This window comes from Ictidomys tridecemlineatus, chromosome 2 (genome assembly GCF_052094955.1).
Source record: "Ictidomys tridecemlineatus isolate mIctTri1 chromosome 2, mIctTri1.hap1, whole genome shotgun sequence".
In the NCBI taxonomy this organism is placed as follows: Eukaryota; Metazoa; Chordata; class Mammalia; order Rodentia; family Sciuridae; genus Ictidomys; species Ictidomys tridecemlineatus.
This window is the reverse complement of record NC_135478.1, coordinates 204166686-204192071: the sequence shown is the minus strand read 5'-3', so window position 1 is coordinate 204192071 and position 25386 is coordinate 204166686. Positions and strand designations below refer to the sequence as shown.

The following is a 25386-nucleotide window of genomic DNA, read 5'->3' as shown; positions in this document are numbered from 1 at the left end:
TTGATTGGGTTATTTATTTATTTGGTGCTTAGGTTTTTGAATTCTTTATATACCCTAAAGATTAGTGCTCTATCTGATGTGAGGGGTAAAGATTTGCTCAAGATGTAGGCTCTCTATTCACCTCACATATGGTTTCTTTTACGGAGAAGAAACTTTTTAGTTTGAGTCCATCCCATTTATTAATTCTGTTTTGAAATTTTGCACCAAAGGAGTCTTATTAAGGAAGTTGGGACCTAATCCCACACGATGAAGATTGGGACCTACTTTTTCTTTTATTAGACACAGGGTCTCTGGTTTTATTCCTAGGTTCTTGATCCATTTTGAGTTGAGTTGAGTTTTGTGCTTGGTGACATATAGGGGTTTAATTTCATTTTGCTGCATATAGATTTCCAGTTTTCCCAGCACCATTTGTTAAAGAGGCTATATTTTCTCTAATGAATGTTTTTGGCATCTTTGTCTAATATAAGATAATTGTTATTTTGTGGGTTAGTCTCTGTGTCCTCAATTCTGTACTATTGGTCCACCACTTTGTTTTAGATGAAAGAAATTAAAGAGATACACATACGAAAAGAACTGAAATTGGCACTATTTGCTGATGATTCTATACCTAGAAGACGCTGAAAGTTTCACCAGAAAACTTCTAGAACTAGTAAATGAATTCAACAAAGTAGCAGGATATAAAATTAACACCCGTAAATCAAAGTCATTTATGTATATCAGTGACAAATCCTCAGAAAGGGAAATGAGGAAAACGACCCCATTTTCAATATCCTCAAAAAAATAGATAAATAAATAAAATACTTGGGGATCAACTTAACATAAAAGTGAAAGATCTATACAATAAACACTACAAAATCCTAAAGAGAAAAATCAAAGAAGAACTTAAAGATGGAAAGTTCTACCTTGCTCTTGGATAGGTAGAATTAATATTATCAAAATGATCATACTACCAAAAGCACTGTATAGATTTAATACAATTCCAATCAAAATCCCAATGGCATTCCTCATGAAAATAGAAAAAGCAATTATGACATTCATCTGGAAAAATAGGAGACCCAGAATAGCTAAAGCAATCCTTAGCAGGAAGAGTGAAGCAGGTGGCCTTCCTATACCAGACCTTAAACTATTCAACAGAGCAATAAGTAACTTGTTTACTTCTGAGAGGGAAGGCTGGTAGAAATTCTAAAGGTTTTACATTACAATTATAGATTGATTTGTGGAGAACTAACATCTTTATAAAATTGAATCTTACACTCAATTGACATAGTAAATTCTTATATTAACTGTCTTATTTTAATTTTTTTATGTGTAATTTACCATGTGATTTTTATACAGTGTGGTTTTCAACTGGGGAAGATTTGTAGTGCTACTGTTCAAAAACCCAGTTGTAGAGATATTGCACATATTCTATGTCGTGTATTTCCTAGAATTTTGCTGCATTTCATGCAATTATAAATAGTAATTTACTCTATAAACTTTACTTGTTTTTTTTTAAATATCATTAAATTTGTTTATTTCTGAAAATGCAAACATAGAATTGATTTCTACAGACTGATCTTGTATCCAGTTACCTTATTCTCTTTATTAATGTCATAATAACTTATTTTTTACTCTTTGGGATTATCTCTATTTATAGTTATCTCATTTATTATTAATTATATAGTTATATATTTTTCTCCAATTCTTATATGTTTTCTTTTTCGTGTTTTATTACACAGGTTAAGATCTCCAATGTGATATCTAGTAAAGTTGATTTTATAGAAACAGAAGGTAGAAAGATGATTAACAGAACTGGTGGGGAAGGGATAGAGAAAGGGGAGATACTTATCAAAAGATGCCAAGTTTCAGCTATACCAGAGGAATAAGTTTTAGTGACCTATTTGACTACATAGAGACTATTAGTTAATAATGTGTTATAGAATTAAAAATGGCTAAAAGAATAGATTTTTAGCATTCTCATCAAACACAGAAAATAATTTAATGAGGTGATGGATATAATAATTACCTTGACAATCTTTTTACAATGTTTGTATAGATTGAAACTTTACATTGTACTTTATAAATATAAGCAATTATTTTGGATTAAAATTAAGAAATTTTTTAAAAAAGATCTCTAATATGCTGTTTAATAGAAGTGTTACAAACTAATATCTTTATCTTATTCCCATCCTTAAGTGTAAAGGTTTTAATGGCTCATCATTAAATATAATGTCTTTAGAATAAGTACACACATATATCAAATTACCTCAAATTCTTTGTTTAATAAAATATTTTTTCCATTGAGTGATGAACTTTATCAAATACTATTTATGCATCTAGTAATATAATTATGTGATATTTCTCTTTTGGCACTTAATTTTCTTCATAAATGTGCACCATTTCTGACAAAAATAGCAGTTTTTACAAAATATGCACACCTTTATTTTAAAGAAATTGATTCAAAATTCATGAAAAATCTTCACATGGAAGATTTTCAACTGTTAGAAAAAATTGTTTCTTAGTATGTACATTGTATAATTTGATGAAAGATAAGAATGTTTTTGATTATCTATATCTGCACAGTCTTCAAAATTATACAATTATAGAGATACATTAAAATATCTATTTTACCAAATCATTTCTCCATTAGATAAGTTTTTCTTTGAAACCTTCACTTTTGAATTCATTTTCAGGTTTTTAGTTTTAATTCTTAGATAAAATGTTCACTTTCCAAATTGACCATTGAAATTTTGATAGTCCATAGTTTTTTCACAAGTTGGTAGGCAGATAAACATATTATAAAAACTGCTAGTGTAAAATGTAAGTTGATATCACCATTATGGACAGCAGATTAGCCATAACTATCAAAAGTACTGTGTTTACAGTAGTTACACTGTTGAGAATTTAAACTTTCAGTTCACTTATACATTTTCAAAGTGACATGTTTAGATTATTGCAACTTCATTTGTTATCACAAATGTTTGCAGCTAACTATGTTATCACTCAAGATAGGACTTGTCATGCTGAACTAATGTATACCACAAAAATCTTAGTATATTGTAAAAGCAACATTTTATATATCATTTATTAAAGATGTTTAACAAACCTCTTTACACAAGTACTCCTCAAAATTTACCCTATCATTAGAACCAAATTGGCAGAGATGAAAAAGACTGGAATCTTGCAGGCTTCAACAACAAAAAGAGAAAACAGAAGACAGAAGTATATCATATTGAATAAAAGTTCTGACTTTATCAATTACATTGACATTTCTTTGTCAAAAGCAAAACATATGCCAAACTAGGCCTTGAAAGGAAGAATTACAGCAGGGTAGAGTTGAATATAGGTAAATATTGGTGAATTGTAATAAGGTCTACTATAGTCTGCCTTTCAGATTACCAAATCTTTGGTTCCCACTCTCACAGAAACCATCATCTCCACAGAAAGAAAAAAAACATATATCCCACCCATTTACTGCTTTGAGCTCAAAAATCCTAGTTCTCAATCATTCTGAAAAATCATCAACCACAGAACCACTTGTCAGACCTACTAACTACACAGTACTAAAACTAGAACAGCATACTTGGTATGAACACTTTCTTTCAAATAGAGAAATATTTAAGAATTACTTGTGCTTAGCTAAACAAATTTATACTGACTACATACAAAAATGAGCTTTTACACTGGAAGTGGAGTATATTCTTTGACTGACCTCTAATTTATGTTCCTAAGAATAATTCTCCATCCATTGTTCTCCATAGTTCTTGATCCACCCACTGGGAAGTAATTATTTTTTCATTATTCTCTTAGGCTACAATTAGAATAACCATATGACAATATAACTTCTTAATCAATGAGAAAACTTGGCTTGTATCCTGCCCACAGAGAATTGGAAGCAGAATAGCCATTTTAAGTATCAAACAATAACTATGTGTTGGTCCTGTCTGGTGTTTCTCTTGGTAGTATGACTCAGAAAATTTATAAGCCCTTTATTTATTTAATTTCAATGAGTATTATGTGCAAATAACCACACTTATAATCCATCTCAAGATATGTCTCTCTATAGCTGCTTAATTGCAGATACCTTGTGCCATCAGTTTTGTTTTGCTGGGTTTTTTTCTTAGTTCTTTTTCTTAATTAATTAATTTAGTATATATGACAGCAGAATGTATTTTGATACATTCAAAAGTTGTGCACAATTGCAGCACAACTTTTCATTTCTCTGGTTGTATACAATGTAGCGTCGCACCATGTATGCAGTCATACATGTACCTAGAGTAATGATGTCCTTCTTATTCCACCATCTTAATTCTTTTTAGTTATATATAACATTAGGATTCATTTTGACATAATTATAAAAACATGGAATATAATTTGCTCTTATTCATAACCTAGAGTTTCCTTTTCTCTCACCTCTTCCCTCTCCTGACTTCTTCCCTATATTTTTTTAAGAAAATAGTGCCTTATGGATATATATATATGAAATATTCAAATATGAATCAGGAATATTAGTTCAGAAGGTTAGATTCATTCCACTGTTCTTCCTTACAGTGTTCCTCCTACCTTGTCATCAATTTCCTCACTTTACTTCACTAATCTTTCTTCTATTTTGATAAAATCCTTCCCATCCCCCATTTTCTTTTTCTTTTCTTTTTTTAAATATTTATTCTTTAGGTGTAGATGGACACAACACAATGCCTTTATTTTTATGTGGTGCTACGGATCGAACCCGGGTCCCACCAGTGCTAGGCGAGTGCTGTACCGCTGAGCCACAATCCCAGCCCTTCTTTTTCTTTTCACTTGTTTCTTCTTTATCCATCCCCCACTCCCCATATTTTGAACTAGCTTCCATCTATCAGAGAAAATAGTTGAGCATTGATTTTCTGGGTCTGGCTTATTTAACTTATCATGAGGGTCTCCAGTTCCATTAATTTACCAGCAAATACCATTATTTCATTCTACTTCTTTCTGGCTAATACTCCAATGTGTGTATGTGTATACACACATTTTTTAATCCATGTATTTTCTTTATTCATGCATCTGTTGCCAGGCATCTAGGTTTGTTCTACAGCTTTGTTATTGTGAATCATGCTACTGTAATCATTGATGTGTCTGTATTCTCATAATATGCTAATTTTGGATCTTTTGGATATAGTATGCTGATTTGGGATCTTTTGGATATACACCAAGAAGTAGAATAACTGGGTTATGTGGTGGTTTCATTTATTTCTTTCCTTTTTTTTTTTAGGAATCAACATATATTTTTCTAGAGTGATTAATCTGCAGTCCCACCAACAATGTTTTGCCTACATCCTCTCCCACACTTATTATTATTGGTATTCCTGATAATTGTCATTCTGATTGGAGTGAGATGAAATCTTAATGTAGTGCATTTTTCTGATTGCTAGGGATGATGAACATTTTTAAATATATTTATTGGCCATTTGTATTTCTTCTTTTGAGAAGTGTCTTATCAGTTCTTTTGTTTATTTATTAATTGGGTTATTTGATTTATTTGGTTTTAAATTTTTTTTAGTTTTTTATATACTCTGGACATTAATGCTCTGTCTGAGAAGTAACTGGCCAAGATCTTCTCCCATTCTGTAGGCACTCTATTCATGGTCATAGTTGTTTCCTTTGCTATGGAGAAGCTTTTTAACTTGATGCTATCCTACTTATTGATTTTTTGTTTCATTTCTTGCACTTTAGGAATCTTATTAAGGAAGTCGATGCCTATGCCAATATGTCAGAGCATTGGACCTACATTTTCTGCTGGCAGTTATAGAGTTTCTGGTCTAATTTCTAGGTTTTTGATCAACTTTAAGTTAACTTGTGTGCATGGTAAGGGATAGGGGATAAATTTTATTTTTGTACATATGGACATCCAGTTTTCCCAGCATCATTTGGTAAAAGTCTATCTTTTTCTCCAACATATATTTTTGGCACCTTTGTCAAGTATCAGATTACCTATATGTGTTTGTCTCTATGTCTTCTATTCTATTCTTGTGGTCTTCATGTCTGTTTTGGTGCTAGTACCATCCTGTTTTTGTTACTGTAGCTCCATAGTATAAATTAGATTAGAATTGTGATGCCTCCTGCATTGCTCTTCAAATTCAGGATTTCTTTAACTATTCTGGTCTTCTTATTATCTCAAATGAATTTTAGGACTGTTTTCTAGTTCTGAGAAGAATGTTATTTGTATATTGGTATGGGTTGTTATGAATCTGTATAGCAGTTTTGCTAGTGTGGCCATTTTGACAATATTAGTTCTGCATATCCAAGAACATGGAAGGCTTTTCCATCTTCTAAAGGTTAAACTGCATTAAAAAACATATTAAGAAGATAGAGCACCATAATGAATGAAGTTTCATCACAAGAATGCAAGTTTGGTGCAACATATGCAAATAAATAAACATAATTTACCACATAAATAGATTTAAGGAAAAGAATCACATGATTATTCCAATTGGTGCATAAAAGTCATTTGACAAAATAAAGCACCCATTTGTGTTTAAAAGACTATAGAAACTATGGATAGAAGGAACTTACCTCAACACATTGTACAGGCTATATACATAAAACCCATAGCTAACATCATTCTAAACAGAGAAAAGCTGATAGCATTCTCTCTAAAAGCAGGAACAAGATTGTGATGCCCATTCTCACCACTCCTATTCAACATAGTCATTGAAACTCTAGCCAGATCACTCAGGCAAGAGAAGGAAACTAAAGGGATACAAATAGGAAAAGAAGAGCTCAAATTATCTGTTTTCTGATGACATTGTCCTATATTCAGAAGACCCAAAAACCCCAACAGGTGACTTCTGGAGTTAATAAACAAATTTAGCAAAGTAGCAGAAATGTAAGATCAACACAAATAAATCAATCACTTTTCCTGTATTCCAATAACAAATCTGCTGGAAAAAAATTAGGAAAACTATTCCATTCACAATAACCTCAAAAACAAACAAACAAACAAAAAACAACTAGGTGAAAACTAGAGAACACTGAAGAAAGAAACTGAAGAAGACCACCAGGGCTTTGTAAGGAGGCAACATCCTTGATCTCTTTTCACTAAGTCCTCTTTTCAACTAAGACAATGTATTTCCTCACACTTAACCTGTTCAGATATGTTAGCAATTTTTATATAGTTCATGTGTTTTATATGATCCTTGTTGGAAGGTCAGTATGAAAACATTTTTCTTTAATCCTACATTTTTCTGTCATAAATCTAAAAATTATTGCTTTTTGCAAACTTTGCATCCAAACTTTCCTTAATATTTCATTCTCTTTTCTTCTCTTCATTCAAACTAGGAATTATTTTCTGGGCTTATCTCATAGTTTCTTTTCAAGTAACAATTCTCACTGTTAGAATTCTGTTTACAACATTTCCACCAAACTATAAAAAATATTCATGACTTTCCAAGTTATTTCAGGTGAAAATTTTTAACACTGTTTCTCCAGAGCATTGCATAAACCTTCATCTTTTCAGCTCTAACAATGCTTTTCTTGTCATTCATTGCCCAACAAAATGGTAATGACACTTTTTTTTTTTTAGGTTTTGCTTTAGAGTAGCACACTAATTTAGGTATCTGGATTGTTGTTGTTGTTGTTAAATAATCATTATTATCTATATAGTGTAATGGTGACAATATAAACAGTCTTTGCGGATCTGGGCAATGAAAGTTTATTTCCTATTAATACAAATTGTCTAGTATAGATTCTAATTATTATGCTCCATCTAGATCTGAGATTGAAATTAGCTTCATGAAAGAAGAAGGAGGAGGAAGAAGAAAAGGAAACATGGCTCAAAACATTTATGGTCTCTTAAAACTTCTGACATTACTGACTTATGTCATTGTTACTTGGATTTCATTGGTCAAAACAAGACATGTGACCAAACCTTTTTTTTATAGTGACAGAAAAGAATGATCTCTGAGAATGGAAATGGATATCATTAAACATGAGAAAGTCCACCACAATTATTCATCAATAGGCAAATATAACTTAATTATGTTGAAATACTTATAAAAGAAAATCAAACAGCTATTTGAAGACAAGAAAGATGTTACCATATGTATTGATACAGCAACATCTCTAAGACTAGTGTTATTTGAAAGAAATTAAAAAGTTTTGAGCAGTATGTGCAATATTGACACATTTTATGTAAAAGGGTCAGAAAGATAGAGATCCATGAATATGAAAAAAAATGCATTGAAAATTATAACGTGTAAACTGTTCAAATTTCCCCTTCTTATATGTTTACCTCAAGTATGGTTAGTAATCAAAAATGAGAAGTATGCAATGCTTTTGAAATTAAAGAAATTTTATTGAATGTATGCAATAATTTCTTTTCCCCAAATCTTTAAAATATATTTTTAGGAAATTAAAATTTATCAAATATTATACAATGTGATAAATTATGAGAGGTTTTTCAATTTGGCTGAGTCTAATACTTAGAGAAAATAGTTACCTCATATGAACGTTCTTTTTCTGCCTTCCAGAAGAATGTAACATTTCCTGAAGTATGGAACTTAGAATTGGAAAATAAACCTTTAAGACCAAAGTGATTCCTTTACTTGTATTTTGGGTTTAAAGGGTAAAAGCTCTGTTTTAGTCCACAATGATTGCCTTTTCTTATATGCTTCTTGGGTCTATTATTGTAATTTGAAAAAGATTCTGAAAATAGAGGCAATAAAACTGTTTCTGCTTGCCTGCTGTGAAATTCTCCCCACAAGATTTTAAATTGAACTTGCTCAACAGGCAGGAAGACCCACCTACTTTCCTCAGAGACATGAGAGGGCTTGTACAGTAAGAGGGAAAGGTCTAGCAGCATTCTCTGACAGGGGCACATTGCGTGAGCTGGTGATTGTTACTCTGATCAGCTCAACACCTATCATCAAGCATGCCAGGAAGGAAAACATGTGCATGGGACAATCAAGAATAAGTTAAAGCGAAGGCTAACCTAATGGCCTGGAAAAAATATATCTTAAAAAAATAAGAGCATTTAATTTGTATATTCTGTGTTCTGAAAGCCCCAAAATATCAGTGCTTAGAATATCAATGTATTTCTCAGTCTGCTACACTTAAAAATAGAAATAAATTAGCATTTGCCTTAAAATGAGGTTTAAAACAGGTAAAAATTTGGAGTACATTACCAGGTGGGTATGGTGGATGGTAAAGGAAGTGTAGGTAAATATTTTTGTCTATTATTTAAGTTTTCTATAGGAAAAAATGTATTCCCCTTATCCTTTAAATAGAGCAAAGTTTATTTGAACATGAAATATGCATTTCAGAATTCTATTCTGACTTTCAAATCATAATCCATCTATTTGGTAAGCACTCTGCTAAGGTACTGTTTTCATTGGTAAACTTTCAGATGGATCACTGAAAGGAAAAGATCAGTTCACTCAGACTGAGAACTGTTTTCCTCTATCCTTTTGACCCTTTACAGGAACTACTTGCTTAGACTCTACAATGTGAAGAGGTAGTTGTGAATACACAAGAGGAAGAAGGTACATTGAAGGGTTTAGACAAATAAAATGACTATAGACAGGACATTCTGGATGCAAAGTGTCCCTAGAAAAGGATAAGGAGTGGCATCACACTGAGATGCTTTGGGTACTCCAAGATCAAATTAACTCCTAAGAAAATGTTTTGAGTGGATAAAATAATAATTAAAATTGAAAACTTAACACCAAAAATACAAATAACCCAATCAATAAATCAGCTTAGGAACTGAGCAGATGCTTCACAGAAAAAGAAATACAATCAATCAAAAAAAATATATGAAAAAAATGTTCAACATCTCTAGCAATTAGAGAAATGTAAATCAAAACTACAATGAGATCCCATCGCCCTCCTGTCAGAATGGAAATCATCAAGAATCCAAGCAACAACAAATGTTGGTGAGGATGTGGGGAAAAAGGTACACTCATACATTGCTGGTGGGGCTGCAAATTGATGCAACAACTATGGAAAGCACTATGGAGATTCCTTAGAACACTTGGAATGAAAACATCATTTGATCCAGTTATCCCACTCCCAGCTTTATACCCAAAGGACTTAAAATCAACATATTACAGTGATGCAGCCACACCAATATTTATAGAAGCTCAAGTCACAATAGCTAAACTATGGAATCAACCTAGGTGCCCTTAAACAGATAAATAGATAAAGAAATTGTGAGATATATATAGGAGGGCAGGGAACATGGGGGCAAGAATGATAGTAGAATGAATTGAACATTATGACCCTGTGTGCACCTATGATTACATGACCTGTGTAACTCTACATTATGTACAACCAGATGAATGAGAAGTTACATTCCATTTATATAGGATGTGTCAAAATGCATTCTACTGTCATGTATAATTAACTAGAACAACAGAAAAAGAAGGAGGAGGAGGAGCAGGAGGAGGAAGAGAAGGAGGAGGAGGAGGAGGAGGAGGAGGAGGAGGAGGAGAAGGAGGAGGAAGAGAAGGAGGAGGAAGAGAAGGAGGAAGAGAAGGAGGAGGAACAGAAGGAGGAAGAGGAGGAAGAGAAAGAGAAGAAGGAGGAGAAGGAGGAGGAGGAGGAATTCTTAAAGCCCATGTATAAGAAGTTTGGTTTATTTGTATATTCTGTGGTCTGAAAGTCCAAAAACTCAGTGCTTAGAATATCAATATGTTCTCAAATATAATATTTGTTTGTTGGAAAAACAACTCCTAGAACTCTTAACAGCCTTTCCAAATAACAACCTAAGGCCATTCTGCCATTTTACCCTGCTCCTCCCTGTCCGCCAGGACCCTCACTTAGATCACAAGATTACTGTGCCTTTCCTCAATGGAGTACAATAAACTGCTCGCTTCCCACACCAGAGCTTTCCTGTTTCCTCTGATGAGTGAGACATGCAAGACTCTCCGACAACCAGTCTACAGGCAGAAAGCTGCTATCTCACATCTGCTTACTAGCTGGCTGTGGTTGCTATAATTCTATGCAATTTGGCTTCTCAAATGGCACCTTGAAGTGGCCAGGTAATATCACATAAAAATGTTAATGCCCTTTGGAGTTAACTTTAATCAATAATAGATGGGAGACAAGAAGAAACCAGATTATTTTTTTTCTCTTTTCCCCTAGAAGATAAATCACCCATGCAACAAACTGTGTTTCCTGGCAAAGTTGTATTTATTCTACGATACTCCACTTTTTCCACTTCTCTGCCTTGTTTGCCTTTATCCTCAATTTAGTTTCCATAAGATTGCATTCCATTCATTAACACACATCTTCAGTAAAATTAATACATATGTCTTATCTCATGTTCTCCTAGGAACCTACAAAAATGAGGAGGAGAATTGTCAGGAAAAATAGAAAATGACCATTCATTTTTTAAATTGTTTTTCTCAACTATGAACAAATGGAAGGAATGAAATTGCAAAAATAAAGCCAGTGAGCAATTATACAAATAGAAAAAAAGTGAAAACACTACATTCAGTCATGAAACTCAACATTTGTTACAAGAACAAAAATACTAGCTGAATTGCTCTACGTTGGGTCTGAACTTGATAGCATAAGTTAGCAAACTTGAAAGAAAATTCACTAAGTCTCTTAAAGAAGATTGTTTAGATGCCTAGGACTTTTGTGTTTTTCATGTTTTGAAAATAACTGCCAAGAAGGAACAATCTGGTGATAATTTTTAATTATATTGCCATGAACAAAGAAATGAATTTAATTATATTGCCATGAACAAAAAAAATGAATTGGAAAATATATTTTAAATTATAAAATATACTTTTAAAAGACAATGAAAGTAATCTAAGCAGAGGGTAAAATGGAAGAAATCTTCAAAAGCATACAAACCACCTTATGTAAATGATTGTTTTTGTACATGAAAACACATCTTTGAGATTTTGCATTGGCCAGTAAATAAAATACCCAAAAATGAAAAGAAAAAAAAAACAATGTAATTGCTATTTAGTTGGAAGACACATGAAAAAGTGCTAGACTTGAATATGCCCAAAATAGTCCAGGGGAATAATAGCTACATAATACCTAAAAATCATCTCCTACTCTGTGGAGCTTTGGCAGATGTACTAAAAAAAATGAAAAAAAATGAAAGATGCAGCAAGGAAACTACTAATAACAGAAGGAGTGAGTGACAGCAATTCTTATTCACTTTACCAGAATGGATCCTGGAGGGAACTCAGAATAAAATGTAACAATAAATGAAATTTTCCCAAAGAGATGACCATGGCTTATTTTTCAACTAGGTATTGTAGAATCTATTCATGTATTACGAGTGAGAGTCTACAAGCCTTTACTTGTTCAGTATTATTAATATAAGTCAAGAATCATTTTTCATTCTTTGAGAAGAATGTACATAAGCCCACCAGGGGAATAAATAATATACCTGACATTTCTTTAATAGTTGGTCTATGAGATTGTTTATGAGGATAGGGAAAGTGAGTCTCACTCAAATAATAATGTAGTATTAAAGATTTTTGTTACTCTTGGTTAAGCAATCCTGTCTCTACAATTCAAGTGCCTCAAAAGGTTTAAATGCATTATACTCATTCAAATTCATGTGAAATTGCTGAATTAAATTCTCTCCCTATTATCAACTGAGTTTCTATCAAAGATAGATGTAGTAAAAAGGAGGGAAAAAATGTGCCAGGGTGGATACCCACATTGGTGAAATACTAGGATACTGGAAACTACCTGGTCACACTCGAATAAAAGAAAAATAGCATTAAATCCTTCCAAGTGTCACATATGTCCTAACTTCACCTACTCCATTATTCCACCTTCATCTCCCACTGTTAAATTATCACCATACTGGACTGGGGTTGTGGCTCAGCAGTAGAGCACTCGCCTAGCATGTGCAAGGCCCTGAGTTCGATCCTCAGCACCACATAAGAACAAATGAACAAAGTAAAGGTATTGTGTACAACTCAAAAAATAAGTGTGTATATATATATATATATAAAATTATCACCATACTGTAAATAAAGCAGAGATTATATACAGTTCAATACCAAACCAAAATAGAGTAGATGGGTACCAAGCAATGAACCAGAAATGAAATCTATATTCTTTGCCTCACCCCACTACATTCTTTGCCTCACCCCATCATCCTTCTTTCTTTTATATTGTACTTCTATATCATCTTTCCCCTTAGTTATCAAAGTCTGGTTCAAAAATTAGCAGCATTAGCCTCATGTGGGAGCTTATTAGAAATGCAGGATTTGGGGTTTTTCTTCAGACTACTAGATCACATTTTGTAATTTAACATGATTCTCCAGATGATTTATAAAGTTAGAAAGAAAATTACTAATTTACTTTATCTATACTTTAAAATTTTTTATTTGTTTCACCTTCTCTCCTCTTTGTTCTTATATCTCTTCATTTTGTAACTTTCTTCATGTAGTAATATCTTCTCTCTTTTCACTCTGTCTTGCAATATTTCCTCAGTAAGTCTGGGAAACTATCTCAACTTTTCCCATAATCTTTTTGTCAAGAATGGCTTCTCACTTAAATTGTTATATCCTTTAATATGCAATTCTAATACCTTTTCAACAAACCATTCTCAAATAAGCCCTTGATAACTCACTTACTTTTGTAATGCTCATCATAACTTCCACAATATATCTTACATTAACTATATTTTCTATGACTAGATTTTAAATTGTATTCGGGATTTCAAAGATATCAATAGAAATCTATGTGCTCTTGGTAAATCCTAGCCAAATCTTGGCTGAGATATACTCTATAACAAGTTTCAGTGAGGCCAGAAGACTCCTGTTGTTTCTGAATAAAGTGTCCCCAGCTGGGATACCATCTATTGAGACTTTTGAAAGCCTATAGATACCCAAGGTCTTTGAATCCCAGGCTATGACATCAAATACTTTACCAAGATGAATTCTAAGAGGCCGCTATAAGGTTTTCCTTTGCCCAGAAAACAATAAAAGCTAGTCTTATATCTTATGCCTCCATCTATATATCTCAGTCACCTCCCAAACTCCAAGGTTCGAAAAGAGGAGACACAAGCACATCAAACTTCTGTGTATCTACTCATCAATACTACTTCCTAAATGACTATGATTTCCCAGCCCACCATTTCCCTTGGTAACTCATATACAGTCTACTCATCTTCTATCTTTTCTCTAAATGTTCCCTTCAAACTTTTTGCCCTAACCAAAACCCCACTGCAACCCCCAAACACTGCTTCTCTTAATATCTTGTTGATGAAAACATTTTTCTCCATTCTTTACAGACCTCAGAGACTCATGAATGAGGTAAGTGCCCTGGGCATACTTTTAATTTATCATTTTTCTGTATTTTCTCAAAAAATATTTTCACTAAAACTTTCTTTTAACTGGGTGATAATTTGCCTTTAATTGGTGATTTTCATCTCCCTCTCAGGCTGTGCCCAAAATCCTTGGAAATTTCAATCTCCACATATGCCATTTGTCCAGCAATTTATCCTCTTACCTCCTTCACCTTCTTACATTCTACAACAGGTTATCCTACCTCACCTCAGTCATCTCCTGAGCAAATATTAGATTTTGTCAGCAAAATGATTGTGCCCCATCCAAAATCACACTTCACATATCTCCAGTTAATGTATGCTAGGGGATAAAAGTTTGATCAGAGTCAATTATGGAACCAGACTCTCATCTCTGCCAGCCAATAACACCTCCCTATATTTGTGGTGCCAATAGAGACTTCACAGACAGTGAAATCCCCACTCGCCCCCAGCATTAATGAGAAGAGAACACAATCCCTTGAGTTTTCATGTAGTTCAAATGGAGAAAACAGACCAATGGCTATAGAGCCATATGTCCAAGTTTTGATTACTGAAATACACACATCACCTATGGCTCTCCATCTGTGAAAAATAAACCACACTGCAATCTTAGGAAATACAAGGAGAATGTGAAAGACTATACCTTCAGAAATGGAAGACAGAGCAGACTCAGAGCCTGATTGATAAAACAATGGCTGCAGTTCGGCAAAGATACCTTCACTCTCTGTTCTTTTCTGGCAGGGGTGATCTTCGTGTCTCCCCTTAGTCCACTGGGTCCTCCTTGGCCCTGAGGCCAGCACCCCATCTGGGAGGTCTTCCCATGATGCCAATGACGGTCCTTCCTTCTCCTGGGATGAACCCAGGGGACCTTCTCCAGGAATGAAGCCACCCATGGAAGGCCACATGCCAATGCTGCCTGGGCCTCCAATGAAAAGTCCTCCCACTCTTCCTTGATGGCACTCACTTTGCCAGGAACGACTCAGCTGGACAGAGGAGGATAGACGGGAGCCTCTTTTGATCAATTTTTTATTAATTGCTCTAATTCACCAGGCAATCATGAAGCTGTGACTGGGTGTTTCATAACAGCATGACCAGGAAGACTTCCTCCTCCTTCCTATCAAAGACAGAATAGTTTTTCAAGGGGAAAAGCTGATCAGAAAAAATACCTTTCCATTGGTATTGTGAAATGTGAAAATTAAGTTGTCAGCTCTATTAGTTAAAAAAAAAAGGAGAAAACATACTCTATATGCACCTGACAGCAATGAAGCAGCACTTCTTCTTCCCAGCTGAAACAGAGTCAGTGAAAGTCAATTAAAATGGAAGGATTGAATACAATCAAGAATCTCATAGGAAAGTATCCAAAATATCCAGATTTTTTAATTTTTAAAAATCACTCATCACATCTAGAACCAGAAGGATATCAAATAGAATTTGAAAAGAACAACAAACAGTAGATTGTGTGAAGTGACGAAGGTCTCAACCTTAGGTGACAGAAATATTAGAGTTATATGACAAAGGTTTAAAAAAAGATATTTACCAATTTGCAGTCCCACCAGCAGTGTACAAGTGTACCCTTTTCCCCACATCCTTGCCAGCACTTATTGTTGTTTGACTTCGTAATGGCTGCCAATCTTACTGGAGTGAGATGGTATCTTAGGGTGGTTTTGATTTGCATTTCTCTGACTGCTAAAGATGGTGAGCATTTTTTCATGTACTTGTTGATTGATTGTATGTCCTCCTCTGAGAAGTGTCTGTTCAGGTCCTTGGCCCATTTGTTGATTGGGTTATTTGTTATCTTATTGTTTAATTTTTTGAGTTCTTTGTACATTCTGGATATTAGGGCTCTATCTGAGGTGTGAGGGGTAAAAATTTGTTCCCAGGATGTAGGCTCCCTATTTACCTCTTTTATTGTTTCTCTTGCTGAGAAAAAAACTTTTTAGTTTAAGTAAGTCCCATTTGTTGATTCTTGTTATTAACTCTTGGGCCATGGGCGTCCTATTAAGGAATTTGGAGCCAGACCCCACAGTATGTAGATCGTAGCCAACTTTTTCTTCTATCAGACGCAGTGTCTCTGATTTGATATCTAGCTCCTTGATCCATTTTGAGTTAACTTTTGTGGCTGGCGAGACCTTCAATGATACACAAAATTATAAGAGGTTATGAGGGGCAAGGGGGAGGGGGAAAAAGGGAGAGAATTGAACAACAGCAGAGGAGGTAGAGAGGTAAGATAGGAGGGGAGGGGAGGGGAAGGGGGATAGTAGGGGATAGGAAAGGTAGCAGAATACAACAGTCACTAATATGCCATTATGTAAAAATGTGGGTATGTAACAGATGTGATTCTTCAATCTGTATTTGGGGTAAAAATGGGAGTTCAAAACCCAATTGAGTCAAATGTATGAAAGATGATATATCATGAGCTCTGTAAAGTTTTGAACAATCAATAAAAAAAGGAAGAAAAATAGCAAAAACAAAAACACGAAGATATTTACATAAATGCTTCAACAGGCAACTATCAACATGCTTGAATCAAATAGTGAAACAAAAAGATTCAACCAAAATAAAAAATAATAATAAAAAGAAATGTAAAGGCAAAGGAAAAAACACATAAAAGTAAGATAAATGGAGACTTTAGAAGAAAAATATTTTTAGAAATTTAGTTAAGCAGGTTTCCAAGCAAGTATTGAAGGTATGGCCTGGTTCCTTCGTGTTACTTTTAGTAAAATCCAAGAAGAGTCAAACTGAAGAGAAAATTGCTGAACAAAAATGAAACAGGGCACAATTATTATGGAAATGATTAGCCTGCACAGATGACAAAAGATGCTCAAATTAAGAGAGTACTGTAGGAAGTATTTTTAGAAAAAAAATCTGAGTGGGCTTTATAACCTTTGCTTAATTCCTCAAAAAGATTATAAGTTCACAGCATTCAGTCACAGAAAAGGCTCTTAGCTAAATTGAAGGTTGACTACTTGCTTCCCTTTGCTAAGTCATCAGAAAATAAAAATAGAAGAGATTATCTCAGAAAGCTCTGTAGACAAACCTCTTATGTAGTGGGTAAACCTTCATTCCATACATAGGGAGACACACACGATAGGATACCAGAGACTATTAAATGAGTAGCAATACTACCAGTTTGGCCCAAAAGTGACAGAGGACAAAATAAAAGAAGATCTTATACTGGAAACAATCTACAATCAAGATACCAGCTGATAAAATGACTCAACTGCAAACATTCTACTTTTCATGAAAAAAAAGATGACTGAATCAGAAAATGACAAGATCCCAGAGGCAGAAATATGAGTACAGAGAGTGGATTAGTGAACTTCATGAGACTATTCTCAAACCATGACAACAAATGGAATATGTTTAACTACTTAACTTCTATCTATGCCCATATCACTATTATATTTTTGTGTAACTTGAGTCTTGACTTTCACAGGTCTACCCATGTAGAAAAATTTTGCCTCAGGATGGATTCTGCCCAGGAATTCACCCCACTTGGTTTATAATATTTAGATGATGAGATTTGGGACTTTTGAGGTTCTAGAATCTAGATGAGAGTTTGAATTTGAGTTAATGTCACAAAGGTTAAGATTTTAGCAGATTTTTGGAGGAGGTAATACATTTTTAATAAGCTATGGATGTGAATATTTGAAGGCTATTATTTGGACTGTGGTAGTCATAATAATGCCCCCTTCACAAGAGGCTCACATCTAGTACCTTTGAATATGTTATGCTACTTGGAGAAAAGTGAACTAAAGTCCCAGATAGAAATTCACTAGTCAAATTGACTTTAGATAAGGAGATTATTCTGGCTTATAAAAGTGGGCCCAATGAACCTTAACTACAGGGAAAAAACAATTATATGACAGTAAATTTTGTATGACAAGTCTTTGGATCTCAAATGGAAATCACACTATACGCTTCAAATACTGAAAGAAAAGCCTTTTCCTAGAAAAATAACTAAAGAAAAATCTATAAATAAAAAGGAACTTTGGAATGAAACACCAGTAAGAAATAAGATAGTAATTGGTAAATACAACAAGGTCTTCTCATTATTGCCCAAATTATGTTTTTTTAATTTATTCTAATTTGTTATGTATGACAGCAGAATTCAATTCATATTATGCATACAGAGCACAATTTTTCATGTCTCTGGTTGTACACAAAGTAGAATCACACCATTCATGTCTTCATACATGTACTTGGGGTAATGATGACCATCTCATTTGACCATTTTTCCTACCCCCATGCTCCCTCCCCTTTGCCCTATCTAAAGTTCATCTATTCCTTTCATGCTGCCCCCCATACCCATCATGAATCAGCATCTTTATATTAGAGAAAATATTTGGCATGTGGATTTTTGAAATTGGCTGACTTCACTTAGCATTTTATTCTCCAGCTCCAACCATTTACCTGCAAATGCCATGATTTTATTCTCTTTTAATGCTGAATAGTATTCCATTGTGTGTATGTATGTATGTGTGTGCCTGTATATGTGTGTATATATATATAAAATTTTCTTTATCCATGTCAACTGGTGGGCATCTAGGTTGGTTCCACAGTTTAGCTATTTTGAATTGCGCTGCTATAAACATTGATGTGGCTGTGTTCCTGTAGTATGCTGTTTTTAAGTCCTTTGGGTATAGACCAAGGAGTGAGATAGCTGGGTCAAATGGTTGTTCCATTCCCAGTTTTCCGAGGAATATCCATACTGTTTTCCATATTGGCTGCACCAATTTGCAGTCCCACCAGTAATGTATAAGTGTGCCTTTTCTCCCACATCCCCACCAATACTTACTGTTGTTTATATTCTTAATAGCTGCGTCTATTGAGATGATCATATGATTCTTATATATTTAAGTCCATTTATGTGATGAATTACATTTATTGATCAATAAATTACATTTATTGATGTCCTGTATGTTAAGTGCCTGGGATAAACCCCATTTGATCATGGTGCACTATCTTTTTGATATGTTTTTGTATTCAATTTGCCAGAATTTCATTGAGAATTTTTGCCTCTATGTTCATAAGAGATACTGATCTGAAGTTTTCTTTCTTTGATGTGTCTTTGTCTAGTTTTATAATCAGGGTGATATTGACCTCATAGAATGAGTTTGAAAGTGCTCCCTCTTTTTCTATTTATTGAAATAATTTGAGGAGTATTAGTATTAATTCTCCTTTGATGGTCTTGTAGACTCAGCTGTGTATACATCTCACCCTGGGCATTTCATGGTTGGCAGGCTTCTGATGGAGTCTTCTGTTTCAGTGCTTGAAACTGATCTGTTTAACTTGTGTATATCATCCTGATTCAGTTTGGGCAAATCATATGATTCAAGAAATTTGTCGATGCCTTCAATATTTTCTATTTCATTGGAGAACAAATTTTCAAAATAATTTCTAATTATCTTCTGTATTTCTATAGTGTCTGTCACGGTATTTCCTTTTTCATCATGATTGTTAGTTATTTGAGTTTTCTCTCTCCTCTTCCTTAGTATGGCTAAGGGTTTATCAATTTTATTTGTTTTTTCAAAGAACCAATTTCTTGTTATGTTTATTTTTTCAATTGTCTCTTTTGTTTTAATTTCATTGATTTCAGCTCTGATTTTAATTATTTCCTATCTTCTGCTGCCTTTGGTGTTGATTTGTTCTTTTTTTTTCTAGGGCTTTCAGATGTAATGTTAATTCATTATTTTTGTTGACTTTTTCTTCTTCTAAGGAATGAACTCCATGCAATGAACTTTCTTCTTAGTACTGCCTTCATAGTGTCCCAGAGATTTTGATATGTTGTATTAGTGTTCTTATTCACCTCTAAGAATTTTTGAGAGAGAGAGAGAGAGAGAGAGAGAGAGAGAGAGAGAGAGAGAGAGAGAGAGAGAGAGAGAGAATTTTTAAATACTTATTTTTCAATTTTCGGTGGACACAACATCTTTATTTATTTTATGTGGTGCTGAGGACCGGACCCAGCACCCCGCACAGGCCAGGCAAACGTGCTACAGCTTGAGCCACATCCCCAGCCCAAGAATTTTTTAATCGCCTCTTTGATGTCTTTTGTAACCTATTGTTCATTCAGTAGCATATTACTTAGTCTCCAGGTGTTGAAGTAACTTTTATTTTTTATTTTATCATTGATTTCTAATTTTATCCCACTGTGATCTGATAGATGCAGGGTAGTATCTCTACTTTTTTTGTATCTGCTAAGAGTTGCTTTGTGGCATAATATATAGTCTATTTTGGAGAAGGATCCATGTGCTGATAAATAGAAAGTATATTCACTTGTTGATGGAGAAAATATTCTATACATGTCAGTTAAGTCTAAATTATTGATTGTATTTTAAGTTCTATCATTTCTTTGTTCAGCTTTTGTTTGGAAGATCTATCTAGTGGTGAAAGAGGTGCGTTAAATTCACCGAGAATTATTGTGTTGTTGTCTATTTAATTTTTGAATTTGAGAAGAGTTTGTTTGATGAACGTAGATGCTCCATTGTTTGGGACATATATATTTATAATTGTTAAGTCTTATTGATGTATGGTTCCTTTGAGCAGTATGAAATGTCCTTCTTTATCCCTTTTGACTAATTTAGGCTTGAAGTCTACTTTATTTGATATGAGGATGGAGACCTCTGCTTGCTTCCACATTCCATGTGAATTTAATGTTTTTTCCCAACCTTTCACCTTTGATCTGTGGATGTCTTTTCCTTTAAGATGTGCTGCTTGGAGGCAGCATAATGTTGAGTCTTTTTTTAAAATCCAATTCTGCCAGCCTATGTCTTTTGATTGATGAGTTTAGGCCATTAACATTCAGGGTTATTATTGAAAGATGATTTGTATTCACAGCCAATTCTGTTTATTTTGGGTATTTAACATGACTTGGTTTCTCCTTTGATTCATATTTCCTTTAGTGTAATAAATCCCTCTGTTGATTTTCATTGTTCTTTTTCATTTCCTCCTCATAGTATATTTTGCCAAGGATGTTCTGCAGTGCAGGCTTTCTAGTTGTAAATTCTTTTAACTTTGTTTATCATGGAAGATTTTTATTTCATTCTCAAAGTCTAAAGCATAATTTTGCTGGATATATGATTCTTGGTTGGCATCCATTTTCTTTCAGAGCTTGGTATATGTTGTTCCAGGGTCTTCTAACTTTCAGAGTCTGGGTTGAAAAATCTGCACATAGCCTAATTGGTTTCCCCTTATATATAATCTGATTCCTTTCTCTCGTGGCTTTTAAAATATCTTCTTATTCTGTATGCTAGGAATTTTCATTATAAAATGCCTTGTTGTGGATCTGTTGTAATTTTGTACATTTGGTGACCTGTAAGCCTCTTGTATTTGGTTTTACAATTCATTCTTAATGTTTGTTAAATTTTCTGTTATTATTTTACAGAGTGCTCATTCCTTTGGCTTGGATCTCCTATACCTTCCTCTATCCCAATAACTCTTAAATTTGGTCTTTTTTATGTTATCCCATATTTCGTCAATGTTCTGCTCATGGTTTCTTACCATCTTCACTGTGTGATCTATATTCTTTTCAAGATTATATATTTTGTCTTCATTGTCTGAGGTCCTGTCTTCCAAGTGGTCTAATCTATTGGTTATGCTTTCTATTGACCTTTTAATTGGTTTATTGTTCCTTTCATTTCAAGGATTTCTGTTGTTTTTCAGAGCATGTATCTCCTTATTGAAGTAACTTTTTGCTTCCTATATTTGCTTATGTAGCTCTTTATCAAAATGATATTTTGATGCCTCTATTTGTTCTCTTATATCATCCTTTAATTCACAGAACATTTTAATTATGTACATCCTAAACTCCTTATCTATCATCTCTTCTGTTGTGCTAGGAATGGATTCTAATAATATACTATCTTGATTTGTTTGGGGCCCTTATTTCTTTTTTTTCTTTTCTTTTCTTTTCTTTTCTTTCTTTCTTTCTTTATGTTATTTGTGTGTCTTCCCTTGTAGCAATAAGGATCTGAGGCATTACTGTTTTTACAGGGGCTCATAGTGCCCCCACAGGGTCAATATGTCTCCTTTAAGGGGAAGAATAATGTTAATAGATTCCAATGCAAATAATATACAACCTTAAACCAAATATTTGCTATTAAAATATTTACAGTTTTGTCACAATATACAGAAATGGTGAGTTCAGTTATTATCTACAATATAAACAGTAGGTTTGCAAGAGGGTTTACAGTTTCTTACGGAGGACAAAGAACTGGAGGGTGAGGTATAGAATGAGATGTTGAGGGGGTAGGAGGTGAGGATATAAAGCTATTAGTTCTTAGGACGTGTGAAAGAGGAATCTAAAGAAGATGGTTAGTAGCAGGAGAAGAGAGAGGAAGTGATTTTTGGGAGAAAAGTAGGAAGACAATAGAGTACATAAAACAAACACACATAAATATTAAGAAAAATTAAAAATTTTAAAATAAGAGATAAAAGAATATATAACACAACTGTAACATATTACTTAGACATCTCAGTCCTCAGTATCCTAATTCATGAAAAGTGCTTGTTTTCACAAATATTGGGAATGTGGGGATATGAAGGTGGGAAAATAGAGAGGAAGAAAAAAGAAAAAAAAATCTCAAAAGAAGAAATAGGATAGTTTTGGTTTGATATCAGTATCTTTCTGCTTCACTTCTTATCCAATAAGTGAGGTTGTCTGTTGTTTGCTGGTATCTCCACCTTCAGGATAGTGAACGTTACCAGTGTAGGAGGATTGGTTTTGGGTGTAGGGTCCCTGGAAGTGGGTTATGGCACTGCAGTTCCCCAATGAGAGACTGCACCCCAAGGATATCCTTTGGGGTCCATTCATGTGATGTGAGTGCCTGGTCTTATCTCCTTATATCGCCTGTAGATCTCACAGTTCCTGGTCTCCAATTTAGTCTCTAAATTGTATCTCACTCACCCTCTCCCTTTCTGTTTCCTATCAGGGACCTGTCTCTCCAGAGGTCTTGTGGGTTGCAATCTGGGGCTGGGAACCGACTCTTGAAAAGCTGTTTTTCATTGGTCGGTCACTGTACAGGGTTAGCAGACTCCAGGGAGACAGGGGAGTTGGGGACTATAGGTACCTGACCAGCCAGTGTTCCAAGGTGGGAGTTGCCCCAACTAAAGATGGTCACAAAAGTGTTTCAAGATAAAGGCGGCTGCTTTCAGCAATGGATTGTCAGGTGGGGGTGGGGGCATGCAGGCGGTGGCATTGGGCAATGTGTTCAAAGATGCAGCTCTGCAGCATGCAGTGTTGTGGCTGTCAGCTGTCTCCAGACCCGGTGTAGGGCTCCATGGGTGAAGTGGGGGGCTTTCCCAGGCCTACCTGGTCACCATAGGTGTTGGCAGGGCTGTCTTGGGCCTGCCTGGGCTCTGTGGGTGTCCCCAAATTATGTTTTGAATTTGAAGAATTATAACACTCTAAAGAAATCTAAATGTACATAGTAGATTAAAGACAATTATTTTATAAATGGGGGAGGATAAAGAAACTTAAAAGGAAGAAATATTTCTGTGCTTTACATGAACTGATAAAATGATGAATCCAGTAAAGAATGATAAATTATATTGCAAATCTATTTTGAACACAGAAAAAAATGAAAACACTACTTTCAGAATCTGTAAAATGCAACTAAAGCAATGCTTAGATAGAAACGAATAGTATTAAACACATTCATTAAAGGGGAAGAAAGGCCTAAAATAAAAAATAAGATTCCACTGTGTAAAATTAGAGAATGTAAATCAAATAAGTCTAAAGCAAACAGGATTTAGCAAACAGACTCTGGGCCTGATGTGTCATTCCAAATTTCCTTCTTTCATCTTTTTCTTTTTGTTTGTAGAATAAAACAAAAGTTAGAGCTAAAAAAAAAAAAGCAATGAAAAAATAGAAGATATCACCTAAACAAAAATCTGGTTTATGGGCAAATATTAGAAGTGAAAGAAGTATCACTACTGATACCCTGGACATTAAAAAGCTAATAAAGTGATAGTGAAAACAACTCTATACCAACAAGTTTGACAAACCAGTAAAATATACTAGTTCCTGGAAAGGAAATTACTCAAACCTGCTCCCCCTCAAATAAACTGAAAAGTCTAGAAGAAAGGAGTAGATAATAAATGAAGTTCCAAAGAAAAGGAAAGAGAGAGCACATGTGCACACCAGGCTCAGATGAGTTCACTCATGAATTCTAACATATACTTTAAAAAGAAATGATGTTAATTTCCCACGATCTGTTTTAGAGCTTAGAATCAGATGGAATACTTTATAACTCAATAATTTCAAAGTTACTCCAAGAGCAAAACAAGACAAATACACGAATGAAAATTTACAAGTATATTTCATGAACATAAAAATTCTAACAAAATATTAGCAAAATAAATTAGCCAAACATTATCAAAATAAAATCTAATTGTAGAAAACATTATGCAAAAGGACCAATTGGGACTTCTTTCTTCAATAAAAGGCTGGTTTAACACTCAATAGTCAGTGTAATTAGCAACCATGGCTGAAGAAAAATTACCCTACCGTATCAATAGAGTCAGAGAAAAACATTTGACAAACTGTAACACCCATTCATAATAGCAACAAGTCTCATAAAACATGGATGAAGGACAACTACTTAAGCTCAATTGAGAACATCACAAAATACCTGCAGCTAACATATTACTTAATGGTGGGAAACAGGATGCGTTCTCCCTGATATTGGGATAAATGCAAGGGCATCCTCTCTTCCCATTTTAATTTAACATTTAACTGGAAGTATAGAAAGAAATAAAAGTATATATATTGGAAAGAAAAGAAAATGTGTCTTTATTTGTACATGGCATGATTATCTAGGTAGAAACTCTTAAAGAATTAAAGAACTAATGGAACTTACATGTATGTATAGCAAGGAAAGAAGATACAAAGTAAATTTGTAAAATTCAATTGCTTTCTTATATCCCACCAAGAGTGATTTGAATTTTACATTTAAAACCTAACACTATTTATAATAGCACCAATGAAATGAAATATTTAGCATACATCTAAGGAAGTATGCACAAATCTATTTTCATAAGACTACAAAACACTAATGAATGAAATCGCAGATCTAAATAAAGAGATACAGCATATTTATGTATTGAAAAACTCTCTATTTTGT

At 34.0% G+C, this 25386-nt stretch overlaps 1 long non-coding RNA gene across 11 annotated transcripts in view; it reads right to left on the bottom strand.

Moving 5' to 3' along the window:
* Positions 1-25386, bottom strand: part of LOC144375448 (uncharacterized) — a 487430-nt gene that overhangs the window by 206984 nt on the left and 255060 nt on the right. The window contains exon 7 of one of the 11 annotated variants that reach the window (XR_013435319.1): positions 14858-15377. The exons of 9 other annotated variants lie outside the window; for them this stretch is intronic. This is a non-coding gene — a long non-coding RNA (uncharacterized LOC144375448). Of the gene's footprint in view, positions 1-14857; positions 15378-18197; positions 20075-25386 lie in introns of those variants that run through there. One more of the 11 variants, XR_013435318.1, reaches the window with a different exon arrangement.